Below are 15,670 nucleotides of genomic sequence, written 5' to 3'. Positions count from 1 at the left end.
TACCAGGAATTCAACTCAGGGGTGTTCAGCCACTGAATCACATCCCCAGCCCTTTTAAAATATTTTTATATGGAGACAGGGTCCCTTTGAGTTTCTTAGGGCCTCATTAAGTTGCTGATGCTGGATTTTAACTCAATGCTCCTCATGACTCCTGAGCTTTTTTAATGTAGGGGAAGCAGTATCACAAATTCAGAACAACAATATAAATTCCAGAACTTCAGCTTAGCTCTTCCTAGGTCTGAGAATAAACCTCTAGTTTTCTAGCTCTCTGTTTACATATTCAAATCTAGGGTTCTTTTTTCATAGTGAATTAGTATAAAATAGAAGGGATAGTAAAATTACAGTGTAATCAGGATAATGAGCCTCATTCTACCACATCTGGAGGCTAACTGGAAGATATGTTAATGAGCACCATTAAGGCCTATTTCAAATGTAAAAAAAAAACCTTAATGCCCACTTTTGGGAACACCTTCAACAAAGTCCTTTGTCCCGTGGTGAAATTGCAAGAGGAAAGATGGGTCATGGAAAAGATGAAAATGAACCCATATGGTAGTCAGTCTGCCTTTTCTAAAACCTATTTTAAATAGATTTTTCCATGTCTGCTGAAAAACATCTGTAAACTTTTAAGATGGCACACAAAAACGAGTTTATCTGGTATCATTCCCCATCCCACATGGTAGGAGTTCTATTTCGACTTGCTTAAATAAATAGACTTTATTCTTCAAAATTTGTGAGACAAGCACCCAGATGCAATTGGCAAAGTGAGAAATTTTGTTTCATCTCAAAACTCCACTTTCAACATTATCAATGACTATTTTCCCATATTTCATTTCATTTTTCTTCAAGAACTAGAGAGTATTTTTAAAAGATTTGATTTATCATCTTTGTAGGAATGGGGGAAATGCTCCATAAACTCAACAAGCAGGACTGTAGAGGCCTGTCACAGAAGAGAAGGGGGAAGGGGGAAGAAGAGAGAGGGAAGGGGGAAGAGAGGGGGAGGGAGATGGGGAGAGGGAGAGGGAGAGGGTGTTGATATTTATGAGCTCAATGGGGATGAGGAGGAGCAGGGGGGAGTGGGCTCTTACTTCTTTATTGGCTGAGAGTTCACCCACTTTGGGGATTTGGAGGTGTGTCATTGTGCCATTAAAAGTTCACACTATTCAGTGTCATGGACCTGAGCTCCTGGAAGAGAAATGCTCCAGGCACCATCTTTTTTTTTTTTTTTAAGAGAGAGAGAGAGAGAGAGAGAGAGAGAGAGAGAGAGAGAGAGAGAGAGAGAGAGAGAGAGAGAGAGAAAGAATTCTTTTATTTTTAGTTTTAGTTTTTAGTTTTCAGCGGACACAACATCTTGTTTGTAGGTGGTGCTGAGGATGGAACCTGGGCCGCACGCATGCCAGGTGAGTGCTCTACCACTTGAGCCACATTTCCAGCCCCTTCAGGCACCATCTTTACCAACAATCCGAGCTTTTTACATATGAATAAAGCAGAATAAAATTAGTTGACATTAAAAAGTATTAATCTCTTCTAAATGAGGTAGTGTAATTTATGTGTCCCAACAAAGGTCCTCAATTCATTTTGTTTTCATATGTAAATCCTTTTTATTAAAATAGCCCTGACCCATAGAAACATTCCAAACGTTTCAGTAAACACCTTTCTCTGGTGTGGCAGTAAAATAAAAGTGGGACTAACTTGAATTCAAACGACATGAAAGATCAATCTCTCTCTTTCTTTCCTTTTTTTTTTTTTTTTTTTTTTTTTGTTTCTGTGGTACTGGGAATTAAACCCAGGGCCTCATGCTTAGAAGGCAAGCACTCTACCAGCTGAGCTATATCCCCAGTCCCATATTTTGGGATGCAAAACCAGGGATTGAAGTCATGGGCGCTCTACCACTGAGCCACATCCCTCCCTTATTTTTTATTTTTACTTAGAGAAAGGTTTTCACTGAGTTGCTTAGCTTCTCACCATTGCTGAGACTGACTTCAAATTCAGGATCCTCCTATCTCAGGCATGCACCACCATGCATGGCCAACTTCCATCTCAAAAACTAAAGTACACAGCAAGTTAGGTCACAGGCTGTCAACAAATAGGTACACTATGTAAAAAACTATTTTTTAGTTGTTGATAGACCTTTATTTTATTTACTTATATGTAGTGCTGAGAATTAAGCCAAGTGTCAGACAAGTTAGCTACTGTTAGACCAGGACACAAGAAAAGACCACCGACTCCAATTAAAATCAAATTAAAGCAAGCTTATTATTTCGACCGGATGGGCTGCCTCTCCCTCCCAAAACGGCAGGAACAAGACAGCACTCCAGCTTTCCTGAAGCCCAGCTTTATTGCCCAGAAAGTTACACAAAGGGAGGTTACAGATAACAGAACTCTGACAAGCATCACACTAATGGTAGTTTACATTTTTTTTGCTGGCCCCAACATCAGAATTTATGAGGACCATTAAAGCCTCAGAGAGGGTCGTTGTCTGGCCAGGGAAGGCCAATATTTATGAGGTGTCACTAAGCTTCAGAGAGGGCTGCTATCTGGTCAGAGAGCCAGGCATGGGTGAGTTCAAGGCACGGGCAGGCATTTCAAGCAGGTTCAGAATTTGCAGTAATTTATAGTAAAGCTGAAATGATCTTTTCATGGTTTTGTGGCGAGATGCCCAATTTTAAGAAAAGATCAGGTTGGGTCTATCACTACCACTAAGCTCCAGCCCCAGCCCCCTGGTACATATTTTTTTTTTTATGGTGGATACTAGAGATTGAATTTAGGAACACTGGACTACTGAGACTCAGTCTCAGGGTTATGTTTTACTTCATTTAGAGATGAGGTTACACTGAGTCATTTAGCACCTCACTTTTGCTAAGGCTGTTTTGAAATTTGATCCTTTTGCCTCATCCTCTCCAGCAACTGGGATTACAGGCCTGCACCAACACACCCAGCCTTTGGTATATTTTCAATACCTATTATAAATAGATTTTAACCAGTAGCCTTAAGTCTTTTCTAATATATGTTTGGGTTCAACCCATAACCCAGAAATCAGTGAAACAGAGAATCTAGTTTTATCTCCAAAACTGTTTCATCTATTAGAGTGTCTGAGTTAAGATTACCCATTGAAGAATTTACTGTATATTGTGGTTTCATCCTGACCTCCCATATGTACCTCGTTCTGAGTTTTAGAACAGTCTGAAAAAAGGTGCCCACAGATACCAAATATCTCGGAGTACTTAAGAAACTATCTGAGTCTTGCCTTCTAGGGACCAGTTTTAATTTTAAGTGTGTAGTTTCTAAAGGCATTAGTTGAATAATCTGCAGCTGGGAGGCATTTTCTGATAATACCTTTTATCTAAAAGGCACTTAATTTGTTTCCTTTTATTAGATACTGTGAATGAAGATACAAAAAATAGAAGTGCAGCAATATCATCAGCAAAAGGATTTCAATTGCTTTACATATATACCCATTTTTTTAATTTATTTTGAATTTAAATTACATGCAAGTTCAATCTATCTCTTTCTCTCTTTTATTTTATTTATTTACTTATTTGTGGTACTGAGGATTGAACCCAGGGATTAACCCATAGGCATTTTACCAATGTGCTACATACCCAGTCTCCACCACTTTTATTTATTTATTTATTTATTACTGAGACAGGGTTTACTGATATGCTTAGGACTTTGCCAAGTTTTTGAGTCTGGTCTCTAACTTGAGATCCTCCTCTCTCACCCTTCTAAGCCACAGAGAGTACAGGCATGTACAACCTTGTGGTAGTACCCCAAATTATTACTAGTGGATTATGTAGCATTTTTATTTTGGGCTTTTAAAGAACCTTAACACTATTTTCAAAAATATATTTATTAATTTATGCTGTTGCCAACATTTTTTACATGTTTTTGTACCCTGAATCCTTATGTTTATTATTATTATTTTTTTTTAATTTTTGGTTTGGTGCTGAGTATTGAACCCAGGGGTGCTTTCCACTGATACACATCCACTGTCTTTTTTATGTTATATTTTGAGACAGGCTCTCACTAAGTTTCTTGGAGCCTTGTTAAGTGAATGAGGCTTTCTTCAAACTACCTATTCTCCTGCCTCATTTTCCTGAACTTCTAGGATTCCAGGCATGTTTCACCACTCATGACAATTTTACATTATTATAATAGTCATTCCAACAGCACTGTACAGGCTGCAGGAAATTCATTTGATTCATGAATTAAATCGCTGAGGCAAGTTTATGTGAAGTAGCCTGTGTAAAAGTGTTGTGTAAAGATTCCTTGGGAATAAACAGGGATTTTTTTTCCAACCTCTTTTGTGAATGACTGTTGGGAACCATAGTCCATAAAAGTCCTAGAAAAAATAATGTATATTTATTTGTTTGCAGTTTACAGATATTTGCACATGCCCAGTCGCCTTTGCATCTAAAACTTTAAACTTCAGAACATAGTAACTCGAACAAAATTTGTTAAAGTTGAGACACTGCACAAACAAAAATTTTTAGGAGCAATTGGTAGTTGTGGAGTTATTGCTGTGGTCAGCAGAGTTGGGCCAGGGCTCTGGAAGGTCTCACTCAGGGTATTGGTGATTTACTTTATTCTACATTATTACACCCACAATACAATACTCCCAGCAATAGTAATTGAGAAAATATGCTGATAATGTCTTGAGCTAAACTGGCATGTTTGATATTTGCCTACTTCCCTGCACTGATCCCAGCTGAGTAATTAACATGGAATCAGAATGTGAATAGGGTATTTCCTGGGCTTATTGTTTTGGGGTCAGCTGCTCCATTAGGGTGGGGGGGGGGTCTGAAACAAGGCTGGTGCAAGTATTTTTGTATATGTTCCTTTGCTCTAGCTGAGGTCTATCATTTTAAATGACAAAAGATTTAGAGTAATGTGCTTGGACTTGTTTTTCATACACTTCACAGTTTACATCAAGAAGAAATGCTGCAGTCTGTCTGGGCACAAAGCCTTGTAGGTTCAAACAGCAACACTTTATTTCAATTCTCACCAGCACCGCATGAGTGCTTTTTCACCAACACCACTCACATGGCCCTTCCAGCAACCCCCCACACTGGAAATCCCTCCTCCAGCACTTCCCCAATCAATGGGCACTCTCTGGGAATCCCCAGGAGAACTCCAAAGTAGACCAAGAACTTCAAAGTAATGGGCGCCCAACGCAGCAAGAGCCACCCCATTGCCTGATAGTAAAGGTCAAATATACAATGCAATCAATCCAGCATCATAACAATTGGATATAGCTTAACTCAAATCATCATCTCAATGGTTCCCTGGCATAACCTTTCAAACATTCCCTCTGGCAAATGCCAGGAGTCATTCTGACTGGCTGTGGCTCTCAACAAAGAAACTACAGCTAGAATTTATCTCAACACCCCTTTACATACAAAATATAGGTTGTCATTGAATATGTTGGAAGTTTAATCAAGGTTTATTAATTAGAGAACAGGATGATCTAGAGAGAATGTAAAGTACCACCAAGTCCTATGTTTTCAAAACAAAAAGAAATGTGAGATATATAGGCATGCAGAAGAATTTTTTAAATTTTTTCTTTGTTTATTATATTTCATTTTTAAATAGAAAGCAAATAGAGGAAAAAGGAGACCAAGGTGGGAAATATAATTACTGGCAAGACTATGAAACATTAAAAAATAGAATCTAGATTTCAGTAAAGAAAGATTTGACATATTGTATTTGGAGATGTGGATGGCATGAGTGTCCATGATAAGAATGTTGTAAGCTTCTGAAAGAAAATTGATATGGTGAAAGAAGCTTATGTAACCCAGATCATTACTTAAGCCATTTTCTGCCCCCCAAATAAGCCATGCTAGGTAAACCACTGCTTGACTCTACTGCTGAATACTGAATAAAGAAAAGATTGCCAATGAGAGGTTTGCTTCATACCTTCCACCTTTGTCATGTTTGTGTCATTTATTCTATTGTTAATCAATCCCAAATTATACAAACAGTAATGACATTTCAGCCCCTTTGAAATTTGTCAGTGAATTCCTGACCACTTTGATGGAGGCTCATAGCAAGCCTATCAGGTGCCCTGGAGAAGACTTGGACCTGAATGGCAGCATTAGAACCTTATTTTCCTCCTTCTGAAATTAATCAATATTTTGAGATGACTTTCTGGCTGGAGGCAGAAAACAGGAATCATTTCAGAAGAATTGAGTCAGCTCAGAAATGTGTCAAACCTAGCTGGGCACTCAGCTCAGTAGTTCACTGGTCACAAATATCTGCAGTGGCCTCATGATTGGCAGCCTTGCACAAAGAAAGATCAACCTTGGTGCTTTCCCAGTTTCCAGGTAAGTCACATGGATCCCAGGCATTGGGCACTCATCTGCCTTCCTAATAAACCTGCAAAGCCACTTTCCAGTTGTTCATTCTTAATAGTTGCTGAACACTCTGTGCTTTTCAAGGTGAATAAATAAATAAATAACAGCATCATGACTGCTCACCTGTTGGCAGCAGGTCCACCCTGGGCCCTGGAGCCCAACCTCCACTAGTTTGTTCTGCATGCCGGTATGGCCAGCTCACAAGACCATGGCGAACTTGTGGTTTTTCTGTTCCTGCTTATCCGTCTGAGACATATGTGTCCCACGGGAATGCCTTGACCTTTTCTGGTCTGATGGACTTCTTGTTAAGGGAGGTTTTGGTACCTGACAATAACAGATGTTGAAACTAAATTTCTCCCCCCTCCCTCCTGCTTTTGGGTAGTTTTCCACTTCTGCTGCTTGGGGTATAAAAGAAAGTGTGTTAGCAATAAAGTGTGTGACTCCTGGATGAAGAACCTTGGTGTCCTATGTGTCTTTTAACCTCGCCATCCCTCACTGGACTCGGCTCCCTTGGCCAGACGCGGCAATTGGAGGTTCCACCGAGATCTGGAAAGCAGGGGTAAGCGGACAGGGCTCACCTTCTAAGAAAGAAGGGGGAGGATTGGTTTAAAGATAATTTAAAGAGACAGGGTACGTACCATGGGTAACTCAACAGTGAAGGTTCGTCTGGCCAACGAACTGAAAGAGCTGTTAAATACACAAGGAACAGGAATAAAAACTTAGACTGCAACCGAATTCGTTGAAATTATTGCCCAGGCTTGTCTTTGGTTTCTGACAGGAGGATTTCTTAATAATAGTGACTGGGACCTGGTGAGACATGACCTTCAGATATTATTGAGGGACTGGGGCTCGGAGAGTGTCCCGGTTGCCACCTTTTCCTTATGGAGGTTGGTAAAGGATGCTTTATTAACAGATAAAGTAAAAATCAAGGATCAACTTGCTGAATGTGAACAGGCCCTTAATCAGGTGCAGGAAGAGCAAATGGCAGAATCCTTAAAGGATGAGGGTCCTCTTGAGGACTCGGGCTCGGGGGTTAGGAAATGTCTCCAGATTTCTAAGCCCAAAAAGGATCCTGAGGACCTCAGTTCTCTCTCTGAGGAAGAGGAGGGATTAGAAAGGTAGATAGAAGAACTATAACATCGCCTTAAAAGGGCAAATGTGAGGGTGCCTAGGGCCCCCTCAATTGCCGCACCTCCTCCCTATAATCCTGATTGGAATGAGGACGCCCCTACTAGATGGGTGGGGGTCCACTGGGGTTCTAGAGCAGCTCAGGTTTTTCCAATGATTGAAAACGTGGATGCTGATGGACAGCCGGCCAGAGCCCATGTCCCCCTAGCCTTCAAGGACATAAAATAGCTTAAGGAGGTGGTCATTAATTATGGACCTCATGCCCCTTTCACATTGACCCTCTTCGAGTCTTTCTCAGCCAGTCAACTGATACCCAATGATTGGCAGCAACTTTGCAGGGCTGTGTTATCTGGAGGGGATTTCTTATTGTGGAAAAGTGAATATCATGAAAGGTGCCACGAGCTGGCTCAGATTAACCTGAATGCGGGCTATCAATGGCGAAATGCCGAAATATTAACAGGAACTGGGCAGTATGCCACCATAAGCCAACAAATTAGTTACAACCCAGGTGTTTATGCTCAAATAGCCTCAGCTGAGGTCCATGCCTGGAAAGCCCTGCCCGTTTCTAAGACTGAAGCAAAAATTTCCAAGATCTCTCAAGGGCCCTCTGAACCTTATTCGGACTTTATAGCCTGTCTAATGCAGGTGGCTAGAAAAATATTCCCTAATCTGGAACAGGCTGTGCCACTTATTAGACATCTGGCATATGAAAACGCCAACACTTACTGCCAAAATGCTATTAAGTCCTCCCGGGCCAAAAGTATAGATGACATGATTCAAGCATGCAAAGATATAGATGGGTCTCATATTACTGGTCAGGTTTTGGCTGCTGCCCTTAAGACTGGAATGCAAAAATCTGATAACAGTGGAACCCACTCTAAGGGGTGTTTTAAATGTGGAAAAGAGGGACATATAAGGAGAAACTGCCCGGAAAGGAGAGAGGGTGCTGGCAGAGGAATGCCTGGACTTTGTCCTCGATGTCATAAAGGAAATCATTGGAGTAGTGAGTGCAGGTCAAAATTTGACATCCAGGGTAACCCAATATCGTCGGGAAACGGGAGCAGGGGCCCGCCCCGGGCCCCAGAAGACAACGTGTATGGGGCAGTGCAGGAACGAAACAGTGCCCCGGGGAGTGGGCGTCTCTGCCGCCTCCCCCTGACCAACCCCTTTCTATCTGGGAACTCCCCAGGGGAACACCAGGAAGCGCAGGACTGGACCTCAGTTCCACCTCCCAAGTGGTATTAACTCCCCAAATGGGACCCAGACGCTGGCTACTGGGGTTTTTGGACCCCTGCCAGAGGGGACGGTGGGACCAGTGTTGGGACGAGGTAGCGCACCTCAGTGGGGCTTGAAGATTCTTACGGGGGTTGTTTGTTGATGCTGATTATCAGGGAGAGATAAAAATAGTAGTAGAAGCTACCCAAGGAATTGTTATTCTTCACCCCGGGGAGCGTATAGCTCAATTGCTGCTGCTACCCTTAGCTTCCATTCCTGGGCACACCCTCCGTGGGACCCGGGGCGATGGCAGCTTTGGCTCCACTGGAACTCCCCAGGCCTTTTGGGTAGCTCATTTGGATTCGCGTCCCAACCTGACCATTGAGATACAGGACAAGGCTTTCAAGGGAATACTAGATACGAGGGCAGATGTCTCTGTCATTTCTGATAAACAATGGACACCTGCCTGGCCCCTCCAGATTCCCTCGGCCATATTACAGGGGATAGGACAAACCCGACCAAAAAGAAGTGCCTCCTTTTTAAAATGGAGAGATGGCGAAGGACATAGTGGCCATTTCCAGCCTTATGTAGTGACTGGACTCCCCACGAACCTTAGGGGGAGGGACTTGCTTCATCAAATGGGGGCTATTCTCACTACCCAGACTTTGAAAGGAAATAATGACTTTGTTAATGATACAATGCTAGACATGGGATGGATCCCCGGAAGGGGACTAGGAAAGAGACATGAGGGCAGAATATCACCCACCCGTGGATCCAGCGGAACAGGTTACCCGGCGGGGAAGAGACCGGAGAGGACTGGGAAATTTATCCTAGGGGCCACTGAAGTGCGGCCGCCTCCACTGTCCATTACTTGGTTATCAGATGACCCTGTGTGGGTAGAACAGTGGTCCCTATCAAGGACAAATTACAGGCCGCTTCCCTATTAGTTCAAGACCAGCTTAAGTTAGGACACGTGGTGCCCTCTACCTCCCCTTGGAATACCCCTATTTTTGTTATACAAAAGGGGTCTGGGAAGTGGAGGCTTCTTCAGGACCTACGGGCTATTAATAAAACTATGCAACCCATGGGACCCTTACAGCCAGGGCTACCCTTTCCTACTGCGATCCCAAAGGATTGGCACCTTATTATCATAGATTTAAAAGATTGTTTCTTCTCTATCCCCTTAGACCCAAGAGACCGAAAGCGTTTCGCTTTTTCCTTGCCTTCAACAAACTTTAGGGAACCTTACCAACGGTATGAATGGACCGTCCTACCTCAAGGGATGACTAATAGTCCTACAATGTGCCAATATTTTATAGCTGAGGTCTTACGACCCTTTCGACAGCAGTTCCCACAGCTCTACCTCATTCATTATATGGATGACATCTTACTGGCAGGGCCCAAGAAAGAAAGGCTTCTTCAATCTTATGAAGTCCTCCAATCCCTTCTAAAAGGGGCAGGGCTGGTCATAGTGCCCGAAAAGGTCCAGTTTCAACACCCTTACAATTATTTGGGATACATCATTAATAACAGGAATCTTTCCCCAGAGACCCAAGTTCCAGATAAATCAGCTCAAAACTTTACATCAGTGGCAGACATTCCTCGGAGAAATACAGTGGCTGCGCCCGTCCTTTCATATTCCAACTGGAGAGCTGAAACCCCTGTATGACCTCTTGCGAGGAGATCCTTCTCCTACGTCATGTAGAGTACCTACACCAGAAGCCTTATGAGCACTGAGGCTAATAGAAGAGGCTCTGCAGGACATGCAGATTACACAGATAGATTATTCTCTGCCCTTGTCATTTATAGTTCTACCTTCTAAAATTACTCCCACGGGAGTGTTCTGGCAAACGGGTCCCATTTATTGGGTCCACTTGCCGGCTTCTAACCCCCGGGTACTGACTCCCTTTTATGAGCTAGTTATTAATTTAATTTGGAAGGCTAAATATTTGGGTGATGCATTGTTTGGAAAAACCTTTGACATACTTATTCAACCTTACACTCAAGATATGATACACAAGTTACAACAAGAACATGACCTTTGGTGTCTTTTCCTGTGCAGCTTCAAGGGTCAGATTGATAATCACTTCCCAACATAGACTTTTGAAGGGCTTTAAAAAGTGTCCCATTATCTTCCCAAAGATTATGAAAAGGGAACCTATTCCAAAGGCCCAAACTGTATATACAGATGGGGCCAAAAATGGATTTGCCGTCATTTTTGATGGATCTCAAATTCTCTGACAACCTGTGTCAGGTCAGTCGGCCCAAAAGGCGGAAGTTGAAGCTTTAATCATAGCTCTCAAAGTCTATAGTTCTATTCCTCTTAATGTATATACTGACAGCTTGTATGTAGCCAATCTGGCTCTAGTCATAGAAACAGCATCATATATTGGTAAGCAATCAACCATCACAGAACAACTACAGGTAGTTCAGCTTCTCCTTTGGGCTAGACGAGATCCTTTATACATCGGCCACATCCGAAGCCATTCAGGGCTCCCTGGACCTTTGTCAGAGGGCAACGCAAAAGCAGACGCTGCTACTCATGCTGTCAGCCTTTCCTGTGTGACGACCGAATATGATAAGGCCTTACAATTCCATAACAAATTTCATTTAAATGCACAGTCTTTACGCTTCCACACAGGATGTTCATGAGACCAAGCTTTACAGATTGTCTCATTATGTCCATCCTGTGCACCATTTATTCATTCTCCTTCCCTTGGGGTTAATCCAAGAGGACTACAACCTAATGATGTCTGGCAAACTGATGTTACACACTTCCCTAGCTTTGGTAAGCTCTCCTTTATACATGTTTCCACTGACACATATTCTGGCTTCATTTTTGCCACCTTACATACTGGAGAGAAGGCTAAGGACGTTATCAGTCATCTTCTAAAAGCCTTTTCCTCCATGGGCACCCCTCGATGCCTCAAAACCGATAATGGTCCCGCATATGTAAGGCAGGTGGTTCAACGGTTTTGCACCCAATGGGAAATTAATCATAAGACTGGAATCCCCTATAATTCACAGGGACAGGCTATCATGGAACAAGCCCATCAACATTTAAAAACTTATTTACAAAAAACAAAAGAGGGGGAGATATACCGGAATTGTCAGGGACCACAAGCACTTCTAAGCATAACCCTATTTACTTTAAATTTTTTACTCACTGACACTGGAGGGCGCAGGGCTGCACAACGCCACTTTTCCCCTCCCACTGTACAAGATGCTCAAATAAGGTGGAAAGATTTATCCACCGGAAAGTGGCAACCCCCGGCTCCACTCTTAGCTAGAGTGAGGGGAGTTGTATGTGTTTTTCCCCCAGGAACTGAGAAGCCCATTTGGATCCCAGAGCGCTGCACCAGACCGGTGAATGAAAATTCAAGACAAAATGAAGTTCCCAAGATGGCTGATCCTGCCGCTGTTGTTCTCACCCCTTCAAGTGAGTGCCGAGACACACCTCATGAGCTGGATCCTGCTTGTGGCATTCCTTCTGGACAGGTTTGCTGAAGGAGGGCTTGACCCCCCACCTGGGAATATTCATGAATATCTTTTTGGAGCCCCTTGTGAGTGTAAGGGAGGGCCCTGGCACTTGGCCCCCTCTGGTTATATCCAGAGCATTGATTGTGGGACTAAAGTAGCCTATATGGCGGCTGAACTCAATCAAAACATCGGAGGATTTAAGCAACCAAAATGGGTATGTGTTAATAAGCCCGGACTTGTTGTCCCTAATCCGACCGAGATTCTTGGAAGCTGTTCCGCACTTGTCGTTACACCCTGGCGATGCACATCTCCTGTTATACATCGGCCTCAATTTGTGTTAATAATCAAGGAAAACAGTATTTTGAGGCCATCCTAACTAACCCCTGTGGAGAAGGGGGGACCACTTATAATTTTATTCCTTTTCTTGGTGACCGGGGAGGGGAAGGCATCACGACTCGGTTAATGGAGGCGGGATGTGAGGGCGTCGTGAGTAAACCTTCCTGCTGGCCCATGCAGGCCCCCATCGGAGTCTCTGACGGAGGGGGACCCACTGATGCTATCAAACACCTTCAGGTGATTAAGCTTTTAAAGCCAGAGATCCCTAAGCCTACATACCACCCCTTGATATTGCCCAAATCCCAGTTTCCTGATTTAGATGCCAATACATTAGATATCCTAGAAACTACCTTTTCTTTACTTAACAGTTCCAATCCTACCCTTGCTGGTGATTGCTGGCTCTGCATGACGGCAGGTGCAGTCATGCCATTGGTGTTCCCAATTAATTATGCCATTGGTGATGACAACACATGTCAATCTGGGCTACCCTTTAAGGTGCAGCCTTTAGGTGGTTTTATGTCATGCCTTCTGGGCATGATGCAGAATAATACCTATGATGTTGATGTTGGAGTCTCTTCCTTTGGGAACTGCTCATTAGTAAAGAATTACTCCTCACCTACTCCTCCCATTTGTCCCCCTAATGGTACAGTTTTTATGTGTGGTGGAAATTTAGCTTTTCCCAGGCTCCCATCAAATTGGACTGGTGGTTGCGTTCTGGCATTACTGCTTCCTGATATCACGATTATCTCAGGAGATGAACCCCTACCCATTCCTAGCCTAGACACCTTAGTTAGAAGACACAAGAGAGCTGTGCAGGCCTTACCACTCCTTGTTGGCCTTGGAATAACTGCTGCTGTGGGTACAGGCACGGCGGGATTGGGTACGGCTATACATTCTTACTGCCGCCTATCTCAACAGCTTATAGATGATGTGCAAACCCTATCGGGAACCGTTAAAGACTTACAAGACCAGATAGACTCCCTAGCAGAAGTAGTTCTTCAGAACAGGCGGGGTTTAGACTTGCTTACTGCCAATCAAGGGGGAATTTGTTTAGCCCTTGGGGAGAGGTGCTGTTTTTATGCTAACAAATCTGGCATAGTTCACACAAAAATTAAACAACTCCAAGAAGACCTAGAAAAAAGGAGGAGGGAATTATTTGATAACCCTCTCTGGACTGGACTTAATGGATTTTTGCCTTATCTTCTTCCCTTATTGGGGCCATTGTTAGGCCTCCTTCTAGTAGTGGCAATAGGACCCTGCATTGTAAATAAGATAGTACAATTCATTAAGGATCAAATTAATATCGTAGCCTCTAAGCCGATACAGGTTCACTGTCAACGCTTGAAGATGGATGATCGCCCCTCTGAGATATACTTCAGACTGATCCGAAGATGAGTGTCCTCCTTAAAAGAAGAACTCCTGCCATATCTTTTCTCTATGCATACCTCTCCCTCTTGCCTTCCTGTACTAGGATCTTTGCTGTCTAATCTCTTGGTCCAATCACATCTGCCATTCGGCGGTGACGGTCGTGGGTCCCGTAGGTGGAGACGGTTAAGCGTTCACCACAATAATGTCTTGATAGGTCATAACACCTTGAGCTGATCTTGTAGTACCCAGTGACGGGCAACTTTCACGCTTGCTGTGCGACCTAAGCCAGGGAATCGGGGCCTTCCCAGAGACGGGTAAGCATCGCAAGGGCTGTGAATGACCTAAGACCGGGGCTACTTGACTCCCACTGGCATGCAAAAAACAAAAGAGGGGGACTTGTTGGCAGCAGGTCCACCCTGGGCCCTGGAGCCCAACCTCCACTAGTTTGTTCTGCATGCCAGTGTGGCCAGCTCACAAGGCCATGGCGAACTTGTGGTTTTTCTGTTCCTGCTTGTCCGTCTGAGACATATGTGTCCCACAGGAATGCCTTGACCTTTTCTGGTCTGATGGACTTCTTGTTAAGGGAGGTTTTGGTACCTGACAATAACAGATGTTGAAACTAAATTTCTCCCCCTCCCTCCTGCTTTTGGGTAGTTTTCCACTTCTGCTGCTTGGGGTATAAAAGAAAGTGTGTTAGCAATAAAGTGTGTGACTCCTGGATGAAGAACCTTGGTGTCCTGTGTGTCTTTTAACCTCGCCGTCCCTCGCTGGACTCGGCTCCCTTGGCTGGACGCGGCACTCACCCCAGTCTGCTTGTTTTTATGCAAACAGAGTTGATCTGTTTCAAAACGAGCTAAGTGGGGCTTGGATCCTGGCTCAGTGGTAGAGCACTTACCTAGCATGTGTGAGGTCCTGGTTTCGATCCTCAGCATCACATTAAATAAATAAGTAAATGTATTGTGTTCATCCACAACTAAAAATTATTTTTTAAAAAGAGGCTAAGTGTTCTGTCTTGCTCCCCAAGTGGTGCAAAAAGTCACATAATCATTAAGAGAGACTCAAGAAAGGTGCGGGCAGGGGGCGCCAGCAGGAAGAAGTCCACAGCTGAGGAGGGTCTGACTCCTGGAGCTCAGGTATTTCTAGAGGTAAGAAAAGGAACCCAGCGCCTCCCTGGGAACCGCGCCCCAGCGGCGGGCGGCTGGGTTCCCTGTCAGCCAAACTGGATGGGTTTCCAAAGGGTTTCTCGAGGTCCCCAGTCCTGGGAAGGCAGTGTTCCCCTCTCGGTCTTTCTTCTTCTTTTAGTTCACTCGGGTCTAGGGTGGGCACCAGGTGAGCAAGTTGCCTCTGGAGTCGGAGTTCGCCCATGCTGGGGCTGGAGGTCAGGCCCGAGGGCAGCAGAGCCTGGAGCAGGAGAGGCTGGAGCTCCCAGTCCCCTCTGTGGAGAGGGCAGGAGGCCTGTATTGGCTGTGGGCTGTGCTCTGGGCTCCATGCACCGGGCCTCGTCCCCGGATCGCTGGGCTCCGCAGGTTCCAGGGCTTGATGGTGTATCTGGCACTCTGTTCTAGGGCTCTTACTTGTCACTCTCCGTCACTGTGAAGGGAGCAGTGTTGGAGCCCGCTTTCCTAAGGCTGTGGGTGCTACCTGCTGTGTGCCCTTGAGGCCAGGCTGCCTGGCTTCTGGAAAGGACCAGAGCGCAGTGTCTGCTCCAAGACCCTGAAAGTGCCTCATTGGGGAAACCGACACCAGTATGGAGCTCCTGGTCCTGAAGGGATCTCAGGGGACATGTGAGTTAG

The 15,670-nt window shown here is 44.2% G+C and overlaps 1 non-coding gene across 1 annotated transcript; it reads right to left on the bottom strand.

Annotated features, from left to right (window-relative positions):
* Window positions 1–1,762: 1,762 nt before the first annotated feature.
* Window positions 1,763–1,836, bottom strand: Trnar-ucu (transfer RNA arginine (anticodon UCU)). Its single transcript has one exon. It is a non-coding gene; the product is annotated as a tRNA-Arg (tRNA).
* Window positions 1,837–15,670: the final 13,834 nt, after the last annotated feature.

The sequence above is a fragment of the Marmota flaviventris genome, chromosome 13 (assembly GCF_047511675.1).
Source record: "Marmota flaviventris isolate mMarFla1 chromosome 13, mMarFla1.hap1, whole genome shotgun sequence".
Lineage (NCBI taxonomy): Eukaryota > Metazoa > Chordata > Mammalia > Rodentia > Sciuridae > Marmota > Marmota flaviventris.
Note: the sequence above shows the minus strand (reverse complement) of the source record. Positions and strands in the feature narration are given on the sequence as shown.